The following is a 24,808-nucleotide window of genomic DNA, read 5'->3' on the forward strand; positions in this document are numbered from 1 at the left end:
CTGGGTGCAGGTTAGGGATGATATCAGGTCCCAGGTCCCTCTGGCACACAGATTCCTTCAGCGTATTTCCTGCAATATTCATATTGTAGCCATCTTTCACCTTGATACATCCCCATTATATTTATTTTAGTTGAAGTTCCTCAATCATGTATCAGATCAACTTTGAAGTTTGTCTCGATCCTCTTATAAGCTGATGAATCATCCTCACTTTTTACTCCTTGTATGATCTTGGCATCATTTGCAAACATGTTCAGGTGGGAGTGTAACTCCTCTAGCAAGGCATTCTCGTGTGTGTGAGTTTAGTGTTGAAGTTTGCTGTTTGTGTATGTTATATTGAGCATTGTTGTGCTTATATTGTGTCATAAACATCTTTCGGGAGCTGTTTCTGTTTTGTGTTTTCATTTTGATGTTACGACAAGTATGTGTTTAAATGTAGTCATTAATGGTGTAAAGTCTTACATAATACTAATGAGAATTTCTTTAACGTATATGTGTAGATCTAAATGCTATGAGTTCCTTGAAGACACTGCAGCATGTTCTGGTGTAACATTCTCATTTGTGATCAAAACTTGTATCCCCCTAAGACTAATGTTGGGTGGTATTTGATCGCTCGTTTACCTTTTCATCATCAGTTAAGTTCCTTCATCTGTAACTTTGGCTGTGACTGCTTGATTATGATGAAATTTTATATATTCGTAATCATTAACAGTAAAAGTAATCATGACTTCTCTCATTATAGACTCTAGTAGGTACACATTAAGATTTTGCGAGTTTGTAAAGAGTCTGATGCCGCCGGCCAACAGATGAAACTGACCATTGGTCGTCGACTTCTGCCAGATTGTTTCTTGAAGGGGGATGAGTCTTGGGCTGTCTGCCTCAGGTTACTACTTTACTCTTCCTGTCGTTGGGTCCGGCTGCCTGCCTCGTCACAACCCTTCCCGAGTCGTCGTCTTTTTTTAAGTGGGATGGTTAGGTGAGAGGAAGGAGAGTTGGGACACGGGAAGGTATAGTTGGAAATGGAATAGAAAAATGAATTATGTACAGGATTATGGTACAAATTTTATGATGTATGTGGGTGATTTTCTAGAGGTGTTTGTGTTGCCTTATTATTATACCCCGGCTCATTAAGAAAGACTCACAAGGATTAACATCGGTCATTGTGTACATCGACGGATAGCTGGAGCCTTCACAAGTGCTCTGCAGCCCCCCCCCCCCCCCATCTCTCTCTCTCTCCCTCCTCCTCCTCCTCCTCGTCTTCCTCATTCTCTCCCCACCTCCATCCTTCCGTGTACCCGGGTTTCGTCTACCCAGCCGTCATCCTCATGTTGTAATCCCCTGGTTTAACCCTTGCCTTCTCACGTTCTCCCAGGAAGGATTTCTTTGAGCGGTTGAGAGGCCTTGTGAAGCGGCGGTCCGGTCACTGCCATACCGGCGGTCAGGTCACTGCCATACCGGCGGTCAGGTCACTGCCATACCCATAGCCAGTGAGGTTTTTGGTATTAGGTGTGTCGTCCATCTCGTCTGTATTTCGTTGCATTATTTTACCGCTCGTGTTTATGTTTCCTGCAGTGTGGGACATGTCAGTGTGTGTAGCTGGGTCTGGTTAATGGTAATACAGGCGTCTCAGGAAACACCTGCTGCCTCTCAAAGTTTCAATCTGTAATGCGCGTCACTAACTGTTTTTCGTTCGGTCGCATTTCTCTAATCCTGTTTTTTTCTTTCATTTATTAACGTATTTTACTGGTTGTATTAATGGTTCGTTTTCCCTCAGTTTCGTTCTATGAAAGAGGAATTAACTGAAATCTTTGTTTTGCTTCGTTCAGTGGAAAATGTTTCACTTAATTTTTTTGTTTGTGTCTTTCGTTCAGTTTCAGATTATTCGTTGCTCTTCAGATGAAATTTTATGAAGTAAAGAATTTTCTGTTTGAATTTTCAGTGTTTCGTCCATTTTCGTACTCGGCAAATTTTCTGTCAAGAAGTCTCGTTGTTTTCTTCAATACATATCGTTCAGTGGCTTTTGCTTCACTACGATATTGGTGTTATTTATTCATTGCATTGTATTTCTTACCTGCCTCAAGATGCCATCGAAAGAGAGGCTACGTCTATTGTCTTTTCATTTTGCTTCGCTCACAGAAGCCACTTGTGTCATAGTCCTTCCTAAATGAATCGCTCTGTGAAATAGTTTTGTACTTATCTGAGTTTATAATTTGATGTTAATTTTATCAGAATGTGTTGTTCATTGGAACAGCTTTTGTCTTCGTCTGATTTAGCGGCAGTTTGATATGATTTATCGTAAAGTGGCTCAGTTTCCTCAGGACTCTGTGATTTAGTGGCACATTTTCCTCATGGATGACGTTTGCTGGCAGTTTCCTTGTGACTCTCCGGTTTAGTGGCAGTTTCCTTGTGACTCTCCGGTTTAGTGGCAGTTTCCTTGTGACTCTCCGGTTTAGTTGCAGTTTTTTGATCGTTGTGTAATTTACTGGCGCAAGTTTTTGGGGTTGCATGTTTAGTGGTGTAGCATTTTTATGGTTGTATGATTTATTTTTGGTATTCTATGCCTGTATGGTTTGGTGGCGCTGTCTTTTTATGGAATTATGGCTAACAGATTTAAGAGAGCCATCTATAAACTTACTGTGTGCAGCAGTTTATTTAGGCTGGAGTTTTGTAAATCTTCAAGAACACAAGTTTTGGCAATGTGTTGGAGCAGTTTCTCAGGTGAAGAAGTAGGTATGGTAATATCCGGAGTTATCTACCATGGTGGCGGGAAGTGCTGTTGCTTACTAAGTTGATACACAAGTACTCCAAACATCATGTGAATGGGAGTCATTTGAATCCATTTAGCCATTTGTATCATGACGTACATGCGTGATGATTGTGTGGAGACAACAATGTGTGGATTACAACACAGAGGCTTCAGTATTGTAGCCTCATTGTTATTTATACCTGCATCATCTTAAGTCCTACATGGTCTGGGACAGCAAACTATAATTCTTATGACTTCCTTTTGCATTTGTTCAAGGCTCTTACAATGCTTTTGCTGTTATTTAGGACCAAAGGCTACGTGTGACAATGTCACGCACCTTATTTAGAACCAAGTTCACTATTTGAGCAACGCTGACCTTCGAGTCAGCCCATCCCCATGTTGTACCTGCCCCTAGTCTTCTTATTACGCGTACCTCACCTTCTTGACTCAACCGCAAGACATATATTTCTACCTCTTACCTGCCTTCCCCTTCAGGCAACGCTTGGGGGGGGGGGGGGGGGGTCATCCCAGTCAGCACATGATAGGTCAGCTTTAGTGGTCACATGTCAGGCGCCGTCGTATAACATCGGCCAAGTCAGTATCCTGTTTGTGGTCAGTAGACCAAAGCTATTCCTCTCTCTCTCTCTCTCTCTCTCTCTCTCTCTCTCTCTCTCTCTCTCTCTCTCTCTCTCTCTCTCTCTCTCTCTCTCTCTCTCATGGTTACATTCCCCAGAACGCAGCGTCATTCTCGAGATATGGAAGAAAGCCAGGTTGAAATTATATTTAGTTTATCCCTGTACCTCAGTGTCTCGGACTTCTCTTTTTTTTACTCTTCGAGTAATGATTAAGTAGGCGGTTCCCCAGAGAAGTAAGTTCATGGAGAGGCTAGCGTATTCTTGTACGTGTTGGACTTTTACCATGGTTACGTTTGTATATTAAAGGTGAAGTAAGGGTGTATGGTGTGAGGGCAGGAACATGGAGGATCCTGAAATCGTCAGGAGATTACTGCTGGAAGTCATGTGTTCTCGGAGGACGAGCAGAGGAAGTAGGCGGATGGGAACCAGGTGGAACAGTGGTCGAGGTAGTAAGTGTGGTCCCGTCTCCTTTGGTATCGGTGTAAAGTGGCAGGTGAGGGAAGGAGGCGTGACACGCGTATGATGCCTCTGTACGTCGTCAGAAAGTGGCAGGTCAGGAACGTAGCAGGGTAGGCTGATGGCCTGTGTGAAGTGGTTGGTCAGGCTCGGGGTCAGCGGGAATTGACTAATTAAGCAAGTCCAGAAACTTGTTGTTTTGCCTGACAATTACCACTTAAGTGACAGTTTAGAGGGGAAGGGAAGAGACTTGTCTCACTGATCGTAAGATGTAAGTGGTTGATGGTTAGCCTCACAGGCACTGGTACCCACCCACCGGGCTGGGCCTCACGTGTAGCTGGAAATAGTGAAGCTGATAAAGCTATCGTCGCCGACTTGTCATCGTCAGCACTGTGGACTAACTACGCCACCAAAGCCATGATTATCCAAGTAGTTGACGATATATTTTCTAATATTGTCTTTATGTTTGCAGTGGGACTTGCGTACATCGTTAGCTGGCTTCTCTGTTAGAACATACAAAACTTAGACCATAGCCTAATGCATTACGTATTTGCAGTCCAGATGATAATTTTGAGAAGATATATTCTATTGGATCTAAGTTAAAGTACCCTAGATCTTTCATTGATAAATCATTTTATAGAGTTGAGCCCAAACCTCCCATTGACACCAAGAATCTTTTAGTTGTCCCTTTTAATGATAATTTCACTTTGCTTCCCATCTTCCTTAAATCCTTAAATGTAAATGTTTCCTTTTGCAACAATGATACTATAAAGAATATCTTAATCAGGAATTCACCCGAAAATTCTCTTGGTTGCATCTATAAAGTGCCTTGTGGAAGCTGTGATAAATTTTATGTTGGTCAGATGAGTATATAAGGATCTTTCTGTTAGACTTAAGCAACATAAATATAGTATAAGAACGGGACAAGAATCAAATGCCTTGTTTAATCATGTTAAAAACTATGATCATTGTATTGACTGGAGTAACGCCATCTGTTATTAACTCTAACTCTATTACCAAGAGAAATATCATTGAATCTTCTATTATTAAATACACAAAGAATTATAATTTTAATATTAATGATGGTCTATACAAATTAGATAACTTTATTGTTGATAAGATTTGTAAAATGATAAGTTTATGAACGCTCGTTGTATGTTTTGGACAATCATATGTTTACCAAATGGCGTCCGAGCTTCGACTCTTCGATGTATATCAACTGACTGTTATATTTCTCTCTTTCGTCTCCCCTGATGATGTGATTATTACACGAAAGTCCACTTGGGAACTTTTCGTTTTTCATTTTCCCCGTGGACTCATAGGAATATATATATATATATATATATATATATATATATATATATATATATATATATATATATATATATATATTTTTTTTTTTTTTTTTTTTGCTTTGTCGCTGTCTCCCGCGTTTGCAAGGTAGCGCAAGGAAACAGACGAAAGAAATGGCCCAACCCACCCCCATACACATGTATATACATACGTCCACACACGCAAATGTACATACCTACACAGCTTTCCATGGTTTACCCCAGACGCTTCACATGCCCTGATTCAATCCACTGACAGCACGTCAACCCCGGTATACCACATCGCTCCAATTCACTCTATTCCTTGCCCTCCTTTCACCCTCCTGCATGTTCAGGCCCCGATCACACAAAATCTTTTTCACTCCATCTTTCCACCTCCAATTTGGTCTCCCTCTTCTCCTCGTTCCCTCAACCTCCGACACATATATCCTCTTGGTCAATCTTTCCTCACTCTTTCTCTCCATGTGCCCAAACCATTTCAAAACACCCTTTTCTGCTCTCTCAACCACGCTCTTCTTATTTCCACACATCTCTCTTACCCTTACGTTACTTACTCGATCAAACCACCTCACACCACACATTGTCCTCAAACATCTCATTTCCAGCACATCCACCCTCCTGCGCACAACTCTATCCATAGCCCACGCCTCGCAACCATACAGCATTGTTGGAACCACTATTCCTTCAAACATACCCATTTTTGCTTTCCGAGATAATGTTCTCGACTTCCACACATTCTTCAAGGCTCCCAGAATTTTCGCCCCCTCCCCCACCCTATGATCCACTTCCGCTTCCATGGTTCCATCCGCTGCCAGATCCACTCCCAGATATCTAAAACACTTCACTTCCTCCAGTTTTTCTCCATTCAAACTCACCTCCCAATTGACTTGACCCTCAACCCTACTGTACCTAATAACCTTGCTCTTATTCACATTTACTCTTAACTTTCTTCTTTCACACACTTTGCCAAACTCAGTCACCAGCTTCTGCAGTTTCTCACATGAATCAGCCACCAGCGCTGTATCATCAGCGAACAACAACTGACTCACTTCCCAAGCTCTCTCATCCCCAACAGACTGCATACTTGCCCCTCTTTCCAAAACTCTTGAATTCACCTCCCTAACAACCCCATCCATAAACAAATTAAACAACCATGGAGACATCACACACCCCTGCCGCAAACCTACATTCACTGAGAACCAATCACTTTCCTCTCTTCCTACACGTACACATGCCTTACATCCTCGATAAAAACTTTTCACTGCTTCTAACAACTTGCCTCCCACACCATATATTCTTAGTACCTTCCACAGAGCATCTCTATCAACTCTATCATATGCCTTCTCCAGATTCATAAATGCTACACACAAATCCATTTGCTTTTCTAAGTATTTCTCATATACATTCTTCAAAGCAAACACCTGATCCACACATCCTTTACCACTTCTGAAGCCACACTGCTCTTCCCCAATCTGATGCTCTGTACATGCCTTCACCCTCTCAATCAATACCCTCCCATATAATTTCCCAGGAATACTCAACAAACTTATACCCAGGCTCTACAAACACATGCTCTCGCTGTATTAAGCCGAGCTGGGGAATTACATGGCAGCCCAGGGACCTCAGCCTTACATCATCATCATCATCATGAGCCTCCGCTATACTCATGAATGCCACCGACCCCTGCCTGTTCAGATACAAGAATTGTCTCTCCACCTTAGCGCGTTGAAGCAGACAAGATGAGTGAGATGTCTACTGCTTGTAAATCGCCTCGCCTCCAAAGAGTGTCCTTAAGTTTGATGATGACTCAGAATTTCCTCCAGTGTAAACAGTGCAGTTAGTAACTCTGGGACTTTCCCATAATTGAGAACATTTCTTCATGTCAGGTTTTGTGGGCTGAGAAGGCAGCTTATATTCAAATTATTGTTGCAAAACTATCTCAATAAATATCATCCAGATCTTTGTGATGAATGTTAAATATTGCAAGTGAAATGAGAGATTCTAACTATGTATAATGTTTCTTGTACATTAACATATTAATAGGAAGATGTGCTGAAGATGAAGCAAGATAAAGTTCAGTAATTTCAAGAGAATCAGTCTGTCCTGGTTGTCTTAGTTTTTTGATGCTTAACATTCGGTGAAGTAAGGCATTTACATCATATGTTTTAATTTAATGAAAGTATTTTCCTTATTTTCAGTAATTTAAGAATATTTTTATGGTAAACATGAATTGATGTATATGACTGTGTGTGTATATATATATATATATATATATATATATATATATATATATATATATATATATATATAAGCAGTGAAAAGTTTTTATCGAGGATGTAAGGCATGTGTACGTGTAGGAAGAGAGGAAAGTGATTGGTTCTCAGTTAATGTAGGTTTGCGGCAGGGGTGTGTGATGTCTCCATGGTTGTTTAATTTGTTTATGGATGGGGTTGTTAGGGAGGTGAATGCAAGAGTTTTGGAAAGAGGGGCAAGTATGAAGTCTGTTGTGGATGAGAGAGCTTGGGAAGTGAGTCAGTTGTGGTTCGCTGATGATACAGCGCTGGTGGCTGATTCATGTGAGAAACTGCAGAAGCTGGTGACTGAGTTTGGTAAAGTGTGTGAAAGAAGAAAGTTAAGAGTAAATGTGAATAAGAGTAAGGTTATTAGGTACAGTAGGGTTGAGGGTCAAGTCAATTGGGAGGTAAGTTTGAATGGAGAAAAACTGGAGGAAGTAAAGTGTTTTAGATATCTGGGAGTGGATCTGGCAGCGGATGGAACCATGGAAGCGGAAGTGAATCATAGGATGGGGGAGGGGGCGAAAATCCTGGGAGCCTTGAAGAATGTGTGGAAGTCGAGAACATTATCTCGGAAAGCAAAAATGGGTATGTTTGAAGGAATAGTGGTTCCAACAATGTTGTATGGTTGCGAGGCGTGGGCTATGGATAGATTTTTGCGCAGGAGGGTGGATGTGCTGGAAATGAGATGTTTGAGGACAATGTGTGGTGTGAGGTGGTTTGATCGAGTAAGTAATGTAAGGGTAAGAGAGATGTGTGGAAATAAAAAGAGCGTGGTTGAGAGAGTAGAAGAGGATGTTCTGAAATGGTTTGGGCACATGGAGAGAATGAGTGAGGAAAGATTGACCAAGAGGATATATGTGTCGGAGGTGGAGGGAACGAGGAGAAGTGGGAGACCAAATTGGAGGTGGAAAGATGGAGTGAAAAAGATTTTGAGTGATCGGGGCCTGAACATGCAGGAGGGTGAAAGGCGGGAAAGGAATAGAGTGAATTGGATCGATGTGGTATACCGGGGTTGACGTGCTGTCAGTGGATGAATCAGGGCATGTGAAGCGTCTGGGGTAAACCATGGAAAGTTGTGTGGGGCCTGGATGTGGAAAGGGAGCTGTGGTTTCGGGCATTATTGCATGACAGCTAGAGACTGAGTGTGAACGAATGAGGCCTTTGTTGTCTTTTCCTAGCGCTACCTCGCACACATGAGGGGGGAGGGGGATGGTATTCCATGTGTGGCGAGGTGTCGATGGGAATAAATAAAGGCAGACAGTGTGAATTGTGTGCATGGGTATATAGGTATGTGTCTGTGTGTGTATATATATGTGTACATTGAGATGTATAGGTATGTATATTTGCGTGTGTGGACGTGTATGTATATACATGTGTATGGGGGTGGGTTGGGCCATTTATTTCGTCTGTTTCCTTGCGCTACCTCGCAAACGCGGGAGACAGCGACAAACCAAAAAATATATATTTATATTATCCCTGGGGATAGGGGAGAAATAATACTTCCCACGCATTCCTCACGTGTCGTAGAAGGCGACTAGAGGGGACGAGAGAGGGCGACCAGAAATCCTCCCCTCCTTGTATTTTAACTTTCTAAAATGGGGAACAGAAGAAGGAGTCACGCGGGGAGTGCTCATCCTCCTCGAAGGCTCAGATTGGGGTGTCTAAACGTGTGTGGATGTAACCAAGATGTGAAAAAAGGAGAGATAGGTAGTATGTTTGAGGAAAGGAACCTGGATGTTTTGGCTCTGAGTGAAACGAAGCTCAAGGGTAAAGGGGAAGAGTGGTTTGGGAATGTCTTGGGAGTAAAGTCAGGGGTTAGTGAGAGGACAAGAGCAAGGGAAGGAGTAGCACTACTCCTGAAACAGGAGTTGTGGGAGCATGTGATAGAATGTAAAAAAGTAAATTCTAGATTAATATGGGTAAAACTGAAAGTTGATGGAGAGAGATGGGTGATTATTGGTGCATATGCATCTGGGTATGAGAAGAAAGATCATGAGAGGCAAGTATTTTGGGAGCAGCTGAATGAGTGTGTTAGTGGTTTTGATGCACAAGACCGGGTTATAGTGATGGGTGATTTGAATGCAAAGGTGAGTAATGTGGCAGTTGAGGAAATAATTGGTATACATGGGGTGTTCAGTGTTGTAAATGGAAATGGTGAAGGGCTTGTAGATTTATGTGCTGAAAAAGGACTGGTGATTGGGAATACCTGGTTTAAAAAGCGAGATATACATAAGTATACGTATGTAAGTAGGAGAGATGGCCAGAGAGCGTTATTGGATTACGTGTTAATTGACAGGCGCGCGAAAGAGAGACTTTTGGATGTTAATGTGCTGAGAGGTGCAACTGGAGGGATGTCTGATCATTATCTTGTGGAGGCGAAGGTGAAGATTTGTATGGGTTTTCAGAAAAGAAGAGAGAATGTTGGGGTGAAGAGGGTGGTGAGAGTAAGTGAGCTTGGGAAGGAGACTTGTGTGAGGAAGTACCAGGAAAGACTGAGTACAGAATGGAAAAAGGTGAGAACAAAGGAGGTAAGGGGACTGGGGGAGGAATGGGATGTATTTAGGGAAGCAGTAATGGCTTGCGCAAAAGATGCTTGTGGCATGAGAAGTGTGGGAGGTGGGTTGATTAGAAAGGGTAGTGAGTGGTGGGATGAAGAAGTAAGGTTATTAGTGAAAGAGAAGAGAGAGGTATTTGGACGATTTTTGGAGGGAGAAAATGCAAATGAGTGGGAGATGTATAAAAGAAAGAGGCAGGAGGTCAAGAGAAAGGTGCAAGAGGTGAAAAAGAGGGCAAATGAGAGTTGGGGTGAGAGAGTATCATTAAATTTTAGGGAGAATAAAAAGATGTTCTGGAAGGAGGTAAATAAAGTGCGTAAGACAAGGGAGCAAATGGGAACTTCAGTGAAGGGCGCAAATGGGGAGGTGATAACAAGTAGTGGTGATGTGAGAAGGAGATGGAGTGAGTATTTTGAAGGTTTGTTGAATGTGTTTGATGATAGAGTGGCAGATATAGGGTGTTTTGGTCGAGGTGGTGTGTAAAGTGAGAGGGTTAGGGAAAATGATTTGGTAAACAGAGAATAGGTAGTAAAAGCTTTGCGGAAGATGAAAGCCGGCAAGGCAGCAGGTTTGGATGGTATTGCAGTGGAATTCATTAAAAAAGGGGGTGACTGTATTGTTGACTGGTTGGTAAGGTTATTTAATGTATGTATGACTTATGGTGAGGTGCCTGAGGACTGGCGGAGTGCGTGCATAGTGCCATTGTACAAAGGCAAAGGGGATAAGAGTGAGTGCTCAAATTACATATATATATATATATATATATATATATATATATATATATATATATATATATATATATATATATATATATATATTTATACTATTCGCTATTTCCCGCGATAGCGAGGTAGCGTTAAGAACAGAGGACTGGGCCTTTTTTGGAATATCCTCACCTGGCCCCCTCTCATTTTATTTTTATCTTTACTATTTAAGTAGCCAGAGTTAGAATAAGTCTCTCAAGGAAGACTTTGGAAGGCCAATAGCCAGTTGGGTGGCTGGCGTAGCCTGGCATGCTGTAAGTCTTGCTGTTTGTAAGAACAAGTTAAGATTACATCCTTCTTGTACTTTCGCATCATTTCTCTTTCACATTTGTTACCTTGATTTTACAGGTGAATCTTCATCAATACTTCCTCTCTTATCACATCTCTGTGTCCTTCCGTAAAAACCTGTTGTTACATTAGTATCTAACGGATACCTTGGTCCTTGTAAAGAGTGCCAATGACTTTCCTCTGGCATGCCAGAGTGGAAACAAAATGTTGGTGTTATTATGTGCTGTTATAACCACGCTGCTGTCCGTGGGTCACACTGCCGTCCAGTCTACTTCTCAACTTAAGGTTGTAACAGTAAGGTATGTGTTAAGCTCACCAGACCTGGCATCGTCCACAGCAGGTATTCACGATGTTCAGGTAAGAAATGACAGTGGGGAAGTGACAGTTAAAGACACAACTAAATGAATCCATTGTGGAATAGTGAAGGAATGGATTAGTAAAGTAGTTATCTAGGGAAACTGGAGTGATTGCTTTGGTACTCCGACAAATGGCATCCGCATCCCGGAGAACAGAGACGATGTCAGTGTTGGTCAGTCAGTCAGTCCCAGATCCACGCAGAGACAACTTTCAGTCTTGTCTAGCCAGTGAAGGATTAAGCTGACGTTTATCACATTGCTGGTGAGTCATACCTTGCATTGTCACAGCACGATGTGTTTAAGATGTCAGGCTCATTCCCTGTATGGATGGCGTGCCCATAAGGTGTCAGCAAGAGAACTAACGATCTGCATTTCAACGGGTCCAGCAAGGAAGAGAGTCTTAGCTTAGTGGAGACGGGAAAGGTGGGCCGTACCCAGGACGTACCTAAGGCAGGCACAATGCGCCGCTGCGAGCAGCGCACATACGGACCGACCTGACCTGAGCATGTACTCTCGAACGCAAGAACTCCCGGACAGACTGTACGAAACACAGATAAGATCATACTTAATGAACATGTGTAACGATATGATGCTCCCTGAAGTGAAGTTTTGACACTAGAGACTTGAGGCAGAGCCGCCAGTCATTATTTTGCTGTGCGGCAGGAAATACAATGGACAGCTTGTTTTGAAGTTGAATTAGAGGAAGTGCATTTCCCCATAACTCTGTTTCTGTCCGTCAGTTCTTTATTATATGGAGCTGTCTCACTTGCCTTTAGTGATAGGATGCTAGAGCACATTTACCATTGTGCGGTGACTCCGCGTGCCCTTGTTTTTATATATGTAAATGATTTAAGTGCATTTCTTCTTTTGCATGTGTGAATTAGGGTATTTCAGTCAATTTTAGTAGGTGTGTCACAGTGCATGCTACATTGCTTACACTCCTTTTATTAGATTTAGGTATTAAATGTAAGAATGTAATTGCACTTTCCCTAGCCTACAGGAAAGTGAGTGGCCACAGTAAAATTTGCAATCCTGCGGGTCATTTAATGTCTTTATCAAGAGATTTTACTGAGGCCTTTGCTTATGGGCCCACATGGTACTCCTGTCTGATCATGATCAACTAAGTGTCAGGATTGTTTTGGAGTGTCTTTGTATTATTTCATATATATGAGGAAAGATTGACAAAGTGAATGTCGGTTTGCGGCAGGGGTGTGTGATGTCCCCATGGTTGTTTAATTTGTTTATGGATGGGGTGGTTAGGGACGTAAATGCAAGAGCTTTGGACAGAGGTGCAAGTATGCAGTCTGTTGGGGATAAGAGGGCCTGGGAAGTGAGTCAGTTGTTGTTCGCCGATGATACAGCGCTAGTGGCCGATTCGTGTGAGAAACTGCAGAAGTTGGTGACTGAGTTGGAAAAGTATGTGAAAGGAGAAAGTTGAGAGTAAATGTGAATAAGAGCAAGGTTATTAGGATCAGTAGGGTTGAGGGACAAGTAATTGGGATGAAAGATTGAATGGAGAAAAATTTAAGGAAATGAAGTGTTTTAGATATTTGGGAGTGGATTTAGCAGCGGATGGAACCATAAAAACGGAAGTGATTCACAAGATGAGGGAGGGGGCAAAGGTTCTGGGAGCGATAAAGAATGTGTATGAGAAAACATTATCTAGGAGAGCAAAAATGGGTATGTTTGAAGGAATAGCAGTCCCAACAGTGTTATATGGTTGCGAGGCATGGGCTATAGATAGGGTTGTACGGAGGAGGGTGGATGTGTTGGAAATTAAATGTTTGAGGACATTATGTAGTGTAAGTTGGTTTGATCCAGTAAGTAATGAAACGATAAGAGAAATATATGGAAATAAAATTAATTTGGTTGAGAGAGCAGAAGAGGGTGTGTTGAAATGGTTTGGACATATGTAGAAAGTGAGTGAGGAAAGATTGACAGAGAGGATATATATGTCAGAGGTGGAGGGAAGAGAGAGAAGCGGGAGACCAAATTGGAGTGGAAGGATGGAGTGAAAAAGAATTTAAGCGATCGAGGCCTGAACATACAGGAGGGTGAGAGGCGTGCAAGGAATAGAGTGAATTGGAACGATGTGGTATACCGGGGTCGACATGCTGCCAGTGGACTGAACCAGAGCATGTGAAGCCTCTGGGGTAAACCATGAAAGGTCTGTGGGGCCTGGATGCGGATAGGGAGCTGTGGTTTCGCATTACACATGACAACTAGACACTGAGTGTAAACGAATGTTGCCTTTTTTGTCTGCTTTCCTGGCGCTACCTCGCTGACGCGGGAGACGGCGATTAAGCATGATAAATATAAAGTATATATATATATATATATATATATATATATATATATATATATATATATATATATATATATATATATGTATATCCCTGGGGATAGGGGAGAAAGAATACTTCCCACGTATTCCCTGCGTGTCGTAGAAGGCGACTAAAAGGGGAGGGAGCGGGGGGCTGGAAATCCTCCCCTCTCGTTTTTTTTTTTTAATTTTCCAAAAGAGGGAACAGAGAAGGGGGCCGGGTGAGGGTATTCCCTCAAAGGCCCAGTCCTCTGTTCTTAACGCTACCTTGCTAATGCGGGAACTTTATTGATGATAGAATTTGTGAAATGATGTGTATAAACGCTCGTTGTATGTCTTGGACAATCGCATGTTTACCAAATGGCGTCCTAGCTTCGTCTCTTCGATGTATATCAACTGACTTATATTTCTCTCTTGTGTCTTCCCTGATGATGTGATTATTACACGATAGTGCACTTGGGAACTTATCGTGTTTCATTTTCCCCATGGACTCATCGGAATATATATATATATATATATATATATATATATATATATATATATATATATATATATATATATATATATATGATGGGTCACATGTCAGTTAGCAGATATATGATCTGCATCGTCTTTCCACATTCACAATAAGGGTCAATTTTCCATATTCACAATTAGGGTCAATTTTCCAGAGCTCGTTTTCCAGACGGCTCCTTCCCTTCCAAGCTTCTTACATTTCACATTTTCATCTACTCTATTGTTCTTCCTGACGCTGCTTGCTGGTTTTAATTTCCTTTTTCTGGCTGCTGGAAGTGGAACAGTTACTGAGGAGTCTCGTCACTTCAGTAAGAATAGGAAGAATTTTATGGCTGGAAAATAAAAACTCTGCTCTGAACGCTGGAAATCCAGAGGTAATTCTCTGTAGTTACGAACGTACCATGATAAGCACATTATCTCTCTTATTCTCTGTAGTTATGAACGTATCATGATAACCACATTATCTCTCTGTAGTTATAAGCGTACCATGATAACCACATTATCTCTCTCTCTCTTCCCTCCTGCTTATCGAAAGGGTTAGTGACAGCTGCGCAGTGAGTCACCACTTCAGTCACTGTCAAGTGTCATTCCTTTAACCCAGGTAGTTGCCTATTCTTTCTGCCTTACTCACACGTGGGCTGGTGACGTAGTTCACATACATATAATCTCTCCATACCTCACACTGCTTCCTCGTCATAACTATATATTCTCCTGCCCATAACCCACACTACTTCCTCATCATAACTGTATTCTCCTGCCCTGCTCGTTGCCCAGCTCTTGTGCCTGCATGAGATCCATGAAAAAAAAAATCATATCTTGATTACAGCAGTCGGTCCCCAGCATCCCGCTGTCCAGCAGCTTGCTCGATAGAATAGGTACTTGGCTTAGATATATATATATATATATATATATATATATATATCCCTGGGGATAGGAGAGAAAGAATACTTCCCACGTATTCACTGCGTGTCGTAGAAGGCGACTAAAAGGGGAGGGAGCGGGTGGCTGGAAATCCTTCCCTCTCGTTTTTTTTTTTTTTTTCCAAAAAAGAACGAACACAGAAGGGGGCCAGGTGAAGATATTCCCTCAAAGGCCCAGTCCTCTGTTCTTAACGCTACCTCGCTAACGCGGGAAATGGCGAATAGTAAAAGAAAAAGAATATATATATATATATATATATATATATATATATATATATATATATATATATATATATATATTCCTATGAGTCCACTGGAAAAATGAAACACGAGAAGTTCCCAAGTGCACTTTCGTGTAATAATCACATCATCAGGGGAGACACAAGTGAGAAATATAACAGTCAGTTGATATACAACGAAGAGACGTAGCTAGGACGTCATTCGGTAAACGTGCGATTGTCCAAGACAGACAACGAGCGTATCATAAACTTATTATGTGGACAAGAAGGTGAATTGTTTACAAATTTTATCAACAATAAAGTTATTCAATTTGTATAGACCATCACTAGTATTAAGATTATAATTCTTTGTGTATCTAATGATAGAAGATTCAATGATATTTCTCGTGGTAATAAAGTTAATAACTGAGATGGCATTACTCCAGTCAGTACAGTGATCATAGTTTTTAACGTGATTAAACAAGGCATTTGATTCTTGTTCCGTTCTTATACCATATTTATGTTGCTTAAGTCTAACAGAAAGATCCTTACCAGTCTGTCCAACATAAAACTTATCAATTTCTACATGGCACTTTCTAGATGCACCCAGGAGAATTTTCTCGTGAGTCCCTGATTAAGATATTCTTTATAGTATTATTGTTGCTGAAGGCAACATTTACATTAAAGGATTTAAGCAACATGGAAGTAAAGTAAAATTATTATTAAAAGGGAGACTTAAAAGATTCTTGGTGTCAATGGCAGGTTTGGGCTCAACTCTATAAAATGGTTTTTTGCTAACTTTAGGGATTTATCACTGAAAGATCTAGGGTACTTTACTTCCCGTGTTGCCAACTACCCAGGTGTGGTGCACCTTACCAACTACCCAGGTGTCGTGGACTGACCAACTACCCAGGTGTGGTGCACCTTACCAACTACCCAGGTGTCGTGGACTGACCAACTACCCAGGTGTCGTGGACTGACCAAATTTCACCATAATCAAACCAATAATATTGTCAGTTATTTCTAATTACTATTATTTAGTTGTATTGTAAGACTTGTTCCTACTATGATATTTGTTTTATGTTGTCACGTGTTTTGATGGTTTTCTTGATCCACTGTTGTAACATTGTATTCTGTACCTTATAAGTGTTTACACAGTGTAGTAATCCTACAATGTGTACCTTATAAGAGTTTGCTCACAATATACCTTAGAAGAGTTTGCTCACAATATACCTTAGAAGAGTTTGCTCACAATATACCTTAGAAGAGTTTGCTCACAATATACCTTAGAAGAGTTTGCTCACAATATACCTTAGAAGAGTTTGCTCACAATATACCTTAGAAGAGTTTGCTCACAATATACCTTAGAAGAGTTTGCTCACAATATACCTTAGAAGAGTTTGCTCACAATATACCTTAGAAGAGTTTGCTCACAATATACCTTAGAAGAGTTTGCTCACAATATACCTTAGAAGAGTTTGCTCGCAGTATACCTTATAAAGTGTTTGCCCACAATAGAAATTCTATAATCTGTACCTTACAGGTGTTTACCCACTATAATAATACTATAATCTATGCCTTACATGTGTTTACCCTCTGCAGTAATACTATAATCAGTGCCTTGCAAGTGTTTTCCCACTGAATTGATATAATCTGTACCTTTCAGGTGTTTACCCGCTATGGTAATATTATAATCTGTACCTTACAGATGTTTACCCACTATATTAATACTATAATCTGTGCCTTACAGGTGTTTACCCACCAGAGTAATACTATAATCTTTACCTTACAAGTGTTTACCTTCTTTAGTAATACTATAATGTGTACCTTACAGTCGTTTACCCACTGTAGTAATACTACAATCTGTGCCATAATCTGTACTTAAAGGTGTTTATCCAATATAGTGATGATATAATCTGTACGTTACAGGTGTTTACCCAGTGTAGTAGTACTGTGATCTGTACGTTGCAGGTGTTTACCCTCTATAGTAATACTATATTCTGTACGTTACAGATGTTTATCCACTATATTGATACTATGATCTGAACGTAACTGGTTTTTACCCATTGTAGTAATAGTGTGATCTGTATCTTACAGGTGTTTACCTACTGTAGTAATACTAAGACCTGTACCTTACAGGAGTTTACCCAGTGTATTAAAACTATAATCTGTACCCTACAGGTGTTTACCCACTGTAGTAATATTTGATCTGTACTCTACAGGTGTTTACCCACTGTAGTAATATTTGATCTCTACCTTACAGGTGTTTACCCACTGTAGTAATATTTGATCTGTACCCTACAGGTGTTTACCCACTGTAGTAATATTTGATCTCTACCTTACAGGTAAGTGACAACACTAAAGCGGCCGCCGGCACCTCGGGGTAAGTATCAATATCTTCAGTTTAAAGTGTTTCTTTCCTTGTGTCCTGAAGTGTAGCCTCATACTCATGGGCCAACTTGGTATAGTCCTCACGAGTACTGGACTGGTGCCTCGGGTTGTGGCCCACCTGCTGTGTCGAGCTGTGGACCCTTGTGGTGTAGCATTGTTGTTCAATCTTTGGTTAATCAGGATGTTTTTGTGAAGGTAGTCATGCTTTCCCATATAGCACTTGCTATGTGGGAGTTCTTGCCTCTTGGAATAAGACTAAATTCCACTTGTTTTCGAGTGCTTTGGTTGATGTTCTTCAGTTTGTGTCGCGTATCAAGACGTGGAAATCTTGGAGTGCACGAATCGTGACTAGGTAGGTCGAGTGGTGCAGGCCTGGGTGGCTAGGTTGATGGTATGATAAGGATTTTGTTTCACAACTCATCTTCGATTATAGTTCCACAACTTAGGCTGGATCCTGGCTTTATAACTTAACTTAGATCGCGTCCCACAACTCAACCTTGATCTTGGTTCCATAATACAATAAGGACCGTGACTTCAGAGTTGAACTAAGATTTTGACCTCCCTCACAGCTTAACCTGAATCTTGACTCCATAACTCAGCTTGTAACGTGGCACCACAAATCCTGGATTTGGTCTCCATGACTTGGATTGTAGCCTCACAACTCAGCCTTAAAGTTATGGAACATGAAAGATCAAAGTGCAAACAGTCATTCACTTTAGATTTCATAGGTCATCATGAGACTCCTTGAATGAATTGAAAGTTTTTTTTTAACCTAGAACTATGGAGGTTACGCATAACTGACAAAGAAAGACTAATTTAGCAGAGGGATAACTAGATCATATGAAAATTCACCTTCTTAACCTGTTATTATGTCATTATTGTGTTACTAGATATTTTTTCAAAGCATGACAAAGGTAGATTCTTACGAAAGAGCATGTCATTCCTCCAAGTCACGAAGAATAGGTACCATAACTGGTATATCTCAGTTTATCGCATTATACAAGGTTTACCTTAATTGGTGTCTTTAGTCTCAAACATTTTTTTTATTACCACAATAACAGCACTGATGTTATTGCCACAACAACAGTACTGATGTTATTACCACAGCAACAGTACTGATGTTATTACCACAACAACAGTGCTGATGTTATTACCAGAACAACTACTGATGTTATTACCACAACAACAGTACTGATGTTATTACCACAACAACAATACTGATGTTATTACCACAACAACAATATTGATGTTATTACCACAGTGCTCTTGTTATTACCACAATAACAGTACTGATGTTGTTACCACAACAACACTGCTGATGTTATTACCACAACAACAGTACTGATGTTATTACCACAACAACAGTACTGATGTTATGACCACAACAACAGTACTGATGTTATTACCACAACAACAGTACTGACGTTATTACCACAACAATAGTACTTATGTTATTACCACAACAATAGTACTGATGTTACCACAACAGTGCTGATGTTATTACCACAACAACAGTACTGATGTTATGACCACAACAACAGTACTGATGTTATTACCACAACAACAATACTGATGTTATGACAACAACAACAACAGTACTGATGTTATTACCACAACAACAGTACTGATGTTATTACCACAGCAGTACTGATGTTATGACCACAACAACAGTACTGATGTTATGACCACAACAACAGTACTGATGTTATGACCACAACAACAGTACTGATGTTATTACCACAACAATAGTACTGATGTTATTACCACAACAGCAGTACTGATGTTATTACCACAACAACAGTGCTGATGTTATTACCACAACAACAGTACTGATGTTATTACCACAACAATAGTACTGATGTTATGACCACAACAACAGTACTGATGTTATTACCACAACAACAGTACTGATTTTATTACCACAACAACAGTACTGATGTTATGACCACAACAACAGTACTGATGTTATTACCACAACAACAGTACTGATGTTATTACCACAACAACAGTACTGATGTTATTACAACAACAGTACTGATGTTATTACCAAAACAACAGTACTGATGTTATTACCACAGCAGTACTGATGTTATGACCACAACAACAGTACTGATGTTATTACCAAAACAACAGTACTGATGTTATTACCACAACAACAGTGCTGATGTTATTACCACAACAACAGTACTGATGTTATTACCACAACAGCAGTACTGATGTTATTACCACAACTATAGTACTGATGTTATTACCACAACAACAGTACTGATGTTATTACCACAACAACAGTGCTGATGTTATTACCACAACAACAGTACTGATGTTATTACCACAACAACAGTACTGATGTTATTACCACAACAGCAATACTGATGTTATTACCACAACTATAGTACTGATGTTATTACCACAACAACAGTACTGATGTTATTACCACAACAACAGTGCTGATGTTATTACCACAACTATAGTACTGATGTTATTACCACAACAACAGTACTGATGTTATTACCACAACAACAGTGCTGATGTTATTACCACAACAACAGTGCTGATGTTATTACCACAACTATAGTACTGATGTTATTACCACAACAACAGTACTGATGTTATTACCACAACTATAGTACTGATGTTATTACCACAACAACAGTACTGATGTTATTACCACAACAGCAGTACTGATGTTATTACCACAACAACAGTACTGATGTTATTACCACAACTATAGTACTGATGTTATTACCACAACAACAGTACTGATGTTATTACCACAACTATAGTACTGATGTTATTACCACAACAGCAGTACTGATGTTATTACCACAACTATAGTACTGATGTTATTACCACAACAACAGTACTGATGTTATTACCACAACAGCAGTACTGATGTTATTACCACAGCTATAGTACTGATGTTATTACCACAACAGTGCTGATGTTATTACCACAACAGTGCTGATGTTATTACCACAACAGTGCTCTTGGTATTACCACAACAGCAGTACTGATGTTATTACCACAACAACAGTACTGATGTTATGACCACAACAACAGTACTGATGTTATTACCACAACAATAGTACTGATGTTATTACCACAACAGCAGTACTGATGTTATTACCACAACTATAGTACTGATGTTATTACCACAACAATAGTACTGATGTTATTACCACAACAATAGTACTGATGTTATTACCACAACAACAGTGCTGATGTTATTACCACAACAGCAGTACTGATGTTATTACCACAACTATAGTACTGATGTTATTACCACAACAACAGTACTGATGTTATTACCACAACAACAGTACTGATGTTATTACAACAACAACAGTACTGATGTTATTACAACAACAACAGTACTGATGTTATTACCACAACAACAGTACTGATGTTATTACCACAACAACAGTACTGATGTTATTACCACAACAACAGTGCTGATGTTATTACCACAACAACAGTACTGATGTTATTACCACAACAACAGTACTGATGTTATTACCACAACAACAGTACTGATGTTATTACCACAACAACAGTACTGATGTTATTACCACAACAACAGTACTGATGTTATTACCACAACAACAGTGCTGATGTTATTACCACAACAACAGTGCTGATGTTATTACCACAACAACAGTACTGATGTTATTACCACAACAACAGTACTGATGTTATTACCACAACAGTACTGATGATATTACAACAACAACAGTACTGATGTTATTACCACAACAATAGTACTGATGTTATTACCACAACAGCAGTACTGATGTTATTACCACAACAACAGTACTGATGTTATTACCACAACAACAGTGCTGATGTTATTACCACAACAACAGTGCTGATGTTATTACCACAACTATAGTACTGATGTTATTACCACAACAATAGTACTGATGTTATTACCACAACAGTGCTGATGTTATTACCACAACAGTGCTCTTGGTATTACCACAACAACAGTACTGATGTTATTACCACAACAACAGTACTGCGTACCTTGTACATAGTGCACCTTGAACACTGCGTACTTTACACATAGCGTACCTTGACCGCTGCGTACCTTGCACTCAGCGTATGGTGGACACTGCGTACCTTGAATACTGCCTACCTTGCACACATCGTACCTTGAACACTGTGTTCCATGCACACAGCGTACCTTGAACACTGCTTTCCTCGCACACAGCATACCTTGAACAGTGCGTACCTTAGAGACTGCGCACCTTGCGCCCAGCGTACTTTGAACACTTCGTTCCTTGCACACAGCGCACCTTGAACATTGCGTCCCTTGAACGAAGCGTGCCTTGAGTACCGCGTTCCTTGTGCACAGCGTACCTTGAACACTGCGTTCCTTACACACAGCGTACCTTGAACATTGAGTAGCTTGAGCACTGCGTACCTTGCACACAACGTATTTTGAACACAGCGTACCTTGAACACTGCATACCTTGCACACAGCGTACCTTGAACATTGTGTACCTTCCACACAGCGTGCCTTGAACATTGCATACCTTGCACACAGCGCACCTTGAGCACTGTGTACCTTCACAAAGCGCACCTTGAACACTGCGTATCTTGAACACAGCGTACCTTGAACATTGCATACCTTGCACACAGCGTACCTTGAGCATTGTGTACCTTCCACACAGCGTGCCTTGAACGTTGTTATCTTGCACACAGCGTACCTTGAACGCTGTGTACCTTGCACATAGCGTACCTTGAACACTGTACCTTCGCACAGCGCACCTTGAACACTGTGTACCTTCACACAGCGCACCTTGAACACTGTGTACCTTCACACAGCGCACCTTGAACACTGCGTATCTTGAACACAGCGTATTTAGGACATGTGTACTAGAAGACTTTTATGTTAGACACTGCACCATGTCACTGCCCACCTTGGACACAAAGACTGTTACTGCTCACATATATATTATGGTGTGGTCGTATTTGGCATTATCATTAGAATTATTTCGACAAAATCCTTTCAGGTATTAATGTAGGCTGTTAAAGCATTGTGCAGTGTTGAGTGGGGGCCTAGTGCCATCAAGTACCTCATCACCTGACTGGCACACTGGACCACAGCCCAGCAGCACTGTCTCCACTGCTTACGTACAGCGCTCAGTGTTTGTTGATCGCTTTCACCACCACTATTTTTATATAAACTATAAATACCTTACAGTCGTTTTTGATTTCATAGGTTACTGTTTATGTCTCATTTGTACAAAACTGCATGCGGGATCTAGCATCACTCCTGTACCTGTTCTGAAGAATGGTACATGACTACTACGGTGCGGGTTTTGATGTACGAAGCAGGTCTTCCCAAATGGTTAAGGTTATTACGTATGTACGGGTTTGGATATATGGTACCGGTTTTGACATGATCTGGGTTTTCATTTATGTTACGGGTTTATAACGTATGATACGGGTTTTGATGTATGGACGGATTTTGGTGCATAAGTGGATTTTGATGTATGCACGGGTTTACTGTTCTGTGATTCATTAATGTATTTTACGGATTGTGACGTATATGGGTTTTGACTTTATATCCTGTAAGTAAATCCTTCAATATGCATACAAATTCCCTTAGGTCTTCACGCGACACATAACACCTTAAGCCTCAGATTGAAACTAATAAGCCGTCCAGTTGGCCGACCGGACACTTAGACCGCCATCCCAAACCGTGAGCGGCCAGGCCTCTCTCCACACTGAGCTGCAAAGCCACTCAGGCCTCCAACACAAGCCATTTAGCCACTCAAGTTTAACCCTTCTGTATACAGTTTGGCCGACACCATACATACTTCGCATCAATTGTGTAAAACAAAAATCAAAAAATCTTTTCAATATTTTCTTTGCATAAATAGAAGCAAAATATGCTTTCTCCAGTCCAACATAAGTCAATGCACGTGTTCTGCCGAAACCTGTAAGAGAAAAAAAGTACCGGCTATATACTTTTCAAGTACCCATTCCTTTTTCCATTATTGATCAATACTTATTCTCTCTCTCTCTCTCTCTCTCTCTCTCTCTCTCTCTCTCTCTCTCTCTCTCTCTCTCTCTCTCTCTCTGTTTGTAAACGAATTGTTCCTGACAAAATATTCCACAAAACACAAGTTCAATAGAAACCATACTTGTACCAGCAACCCACTCTTGGTTCCACTAACAATTCCAATAATCTAGTAAACTGCACTACTCAAACATACATTAAAGTAAGAAAAAGTCATGCCTCTCTTGTTACATTAGTTGAAATCATATTTTAGTACCCGTAATGCTACTCGTTAACAATCATTTTAATGAATATACATTAATTAGCGAATTTACAAGAAAGTAATATGAAGAACCTAGCAACATCACGCTCTCTTGCAAAAAGAAATCCATTACAATTTGCTTACGCAGATGAACCTAGCATTGGTTTGGACAAATTTTACGATATCGCCTTACTCATTCCTTTATTCGGTTGATTCAGTGTTCATGATCGTAGGTTTAGGGGTTTGCAAATAAATAGTGTTTCACAATTTATTTAGTTTCGAACTTGAGATGATTATGAGGGTTGTTCCTATTGCCTCTGCCTCAAAAGTTGGATAGGTTAGATTTTACTCGCCTCTGTAGCAGAGTTCAACATATCAAGATACTGTTTCACGACTACTTAGTATAGGGACCAGGCCAATATAAATAGGTATTCTCATACGAATATGTTTTGTGTTTGTGCGCGTGCGTGGATTTCATGTTCCCGCCCCCAGGCGCGTAAAGCCAGCATCGATCCCGCCCCCATCGTTTTCTCTTGTCCAAATGAAATGCGTTTTCTGTGATAATGGTTAGTTCACCAGAATGTTATAACTTTCCCTTTAAGCTAGCTCTAGAAATATATATATACTACCATGATTATTTATATAGTTTACATACTACTCATTTGTCAATTCCATCGTGAAAAACAACATTCTAAACTCTTCATACATAAGAAGTATGTTGTATAGATGAGTCCTCCCCCACTACG

The 24,808-nt window shown here is 40.5% G+C and overlaps 1 protein-coding gene across 6 annotated transcripts in view; it reads left to right on the top strand.

Annotated features, from left to right (window-relative positions):
- Window positions 1–24,808, top strand: part of LOC139746697 (guanine nucleotide exchange factor DBS-like) — a 542,611-nt gene that overhangs the window by 190,873 nt on the left and 326,930 nt on the right. The gene's annotated exons all lie outside the window — the stretch shown is intronic.

Source organism: Panulirus ornatus, chromosome 66, assembly GCF_036320965.1.
Source record: "Panulirus ornatus isolate Po-2019 chromosome 66, ASM3632096v1, whole genome shotgun sequence".
In the NCBI taxonomy this organism is placed as follows: Eukaryota; Metazoa; Arthropoda; class Malacostraca; order Decapoda; family Palinuridae; genus Panulirus; species Panulirus ornatus.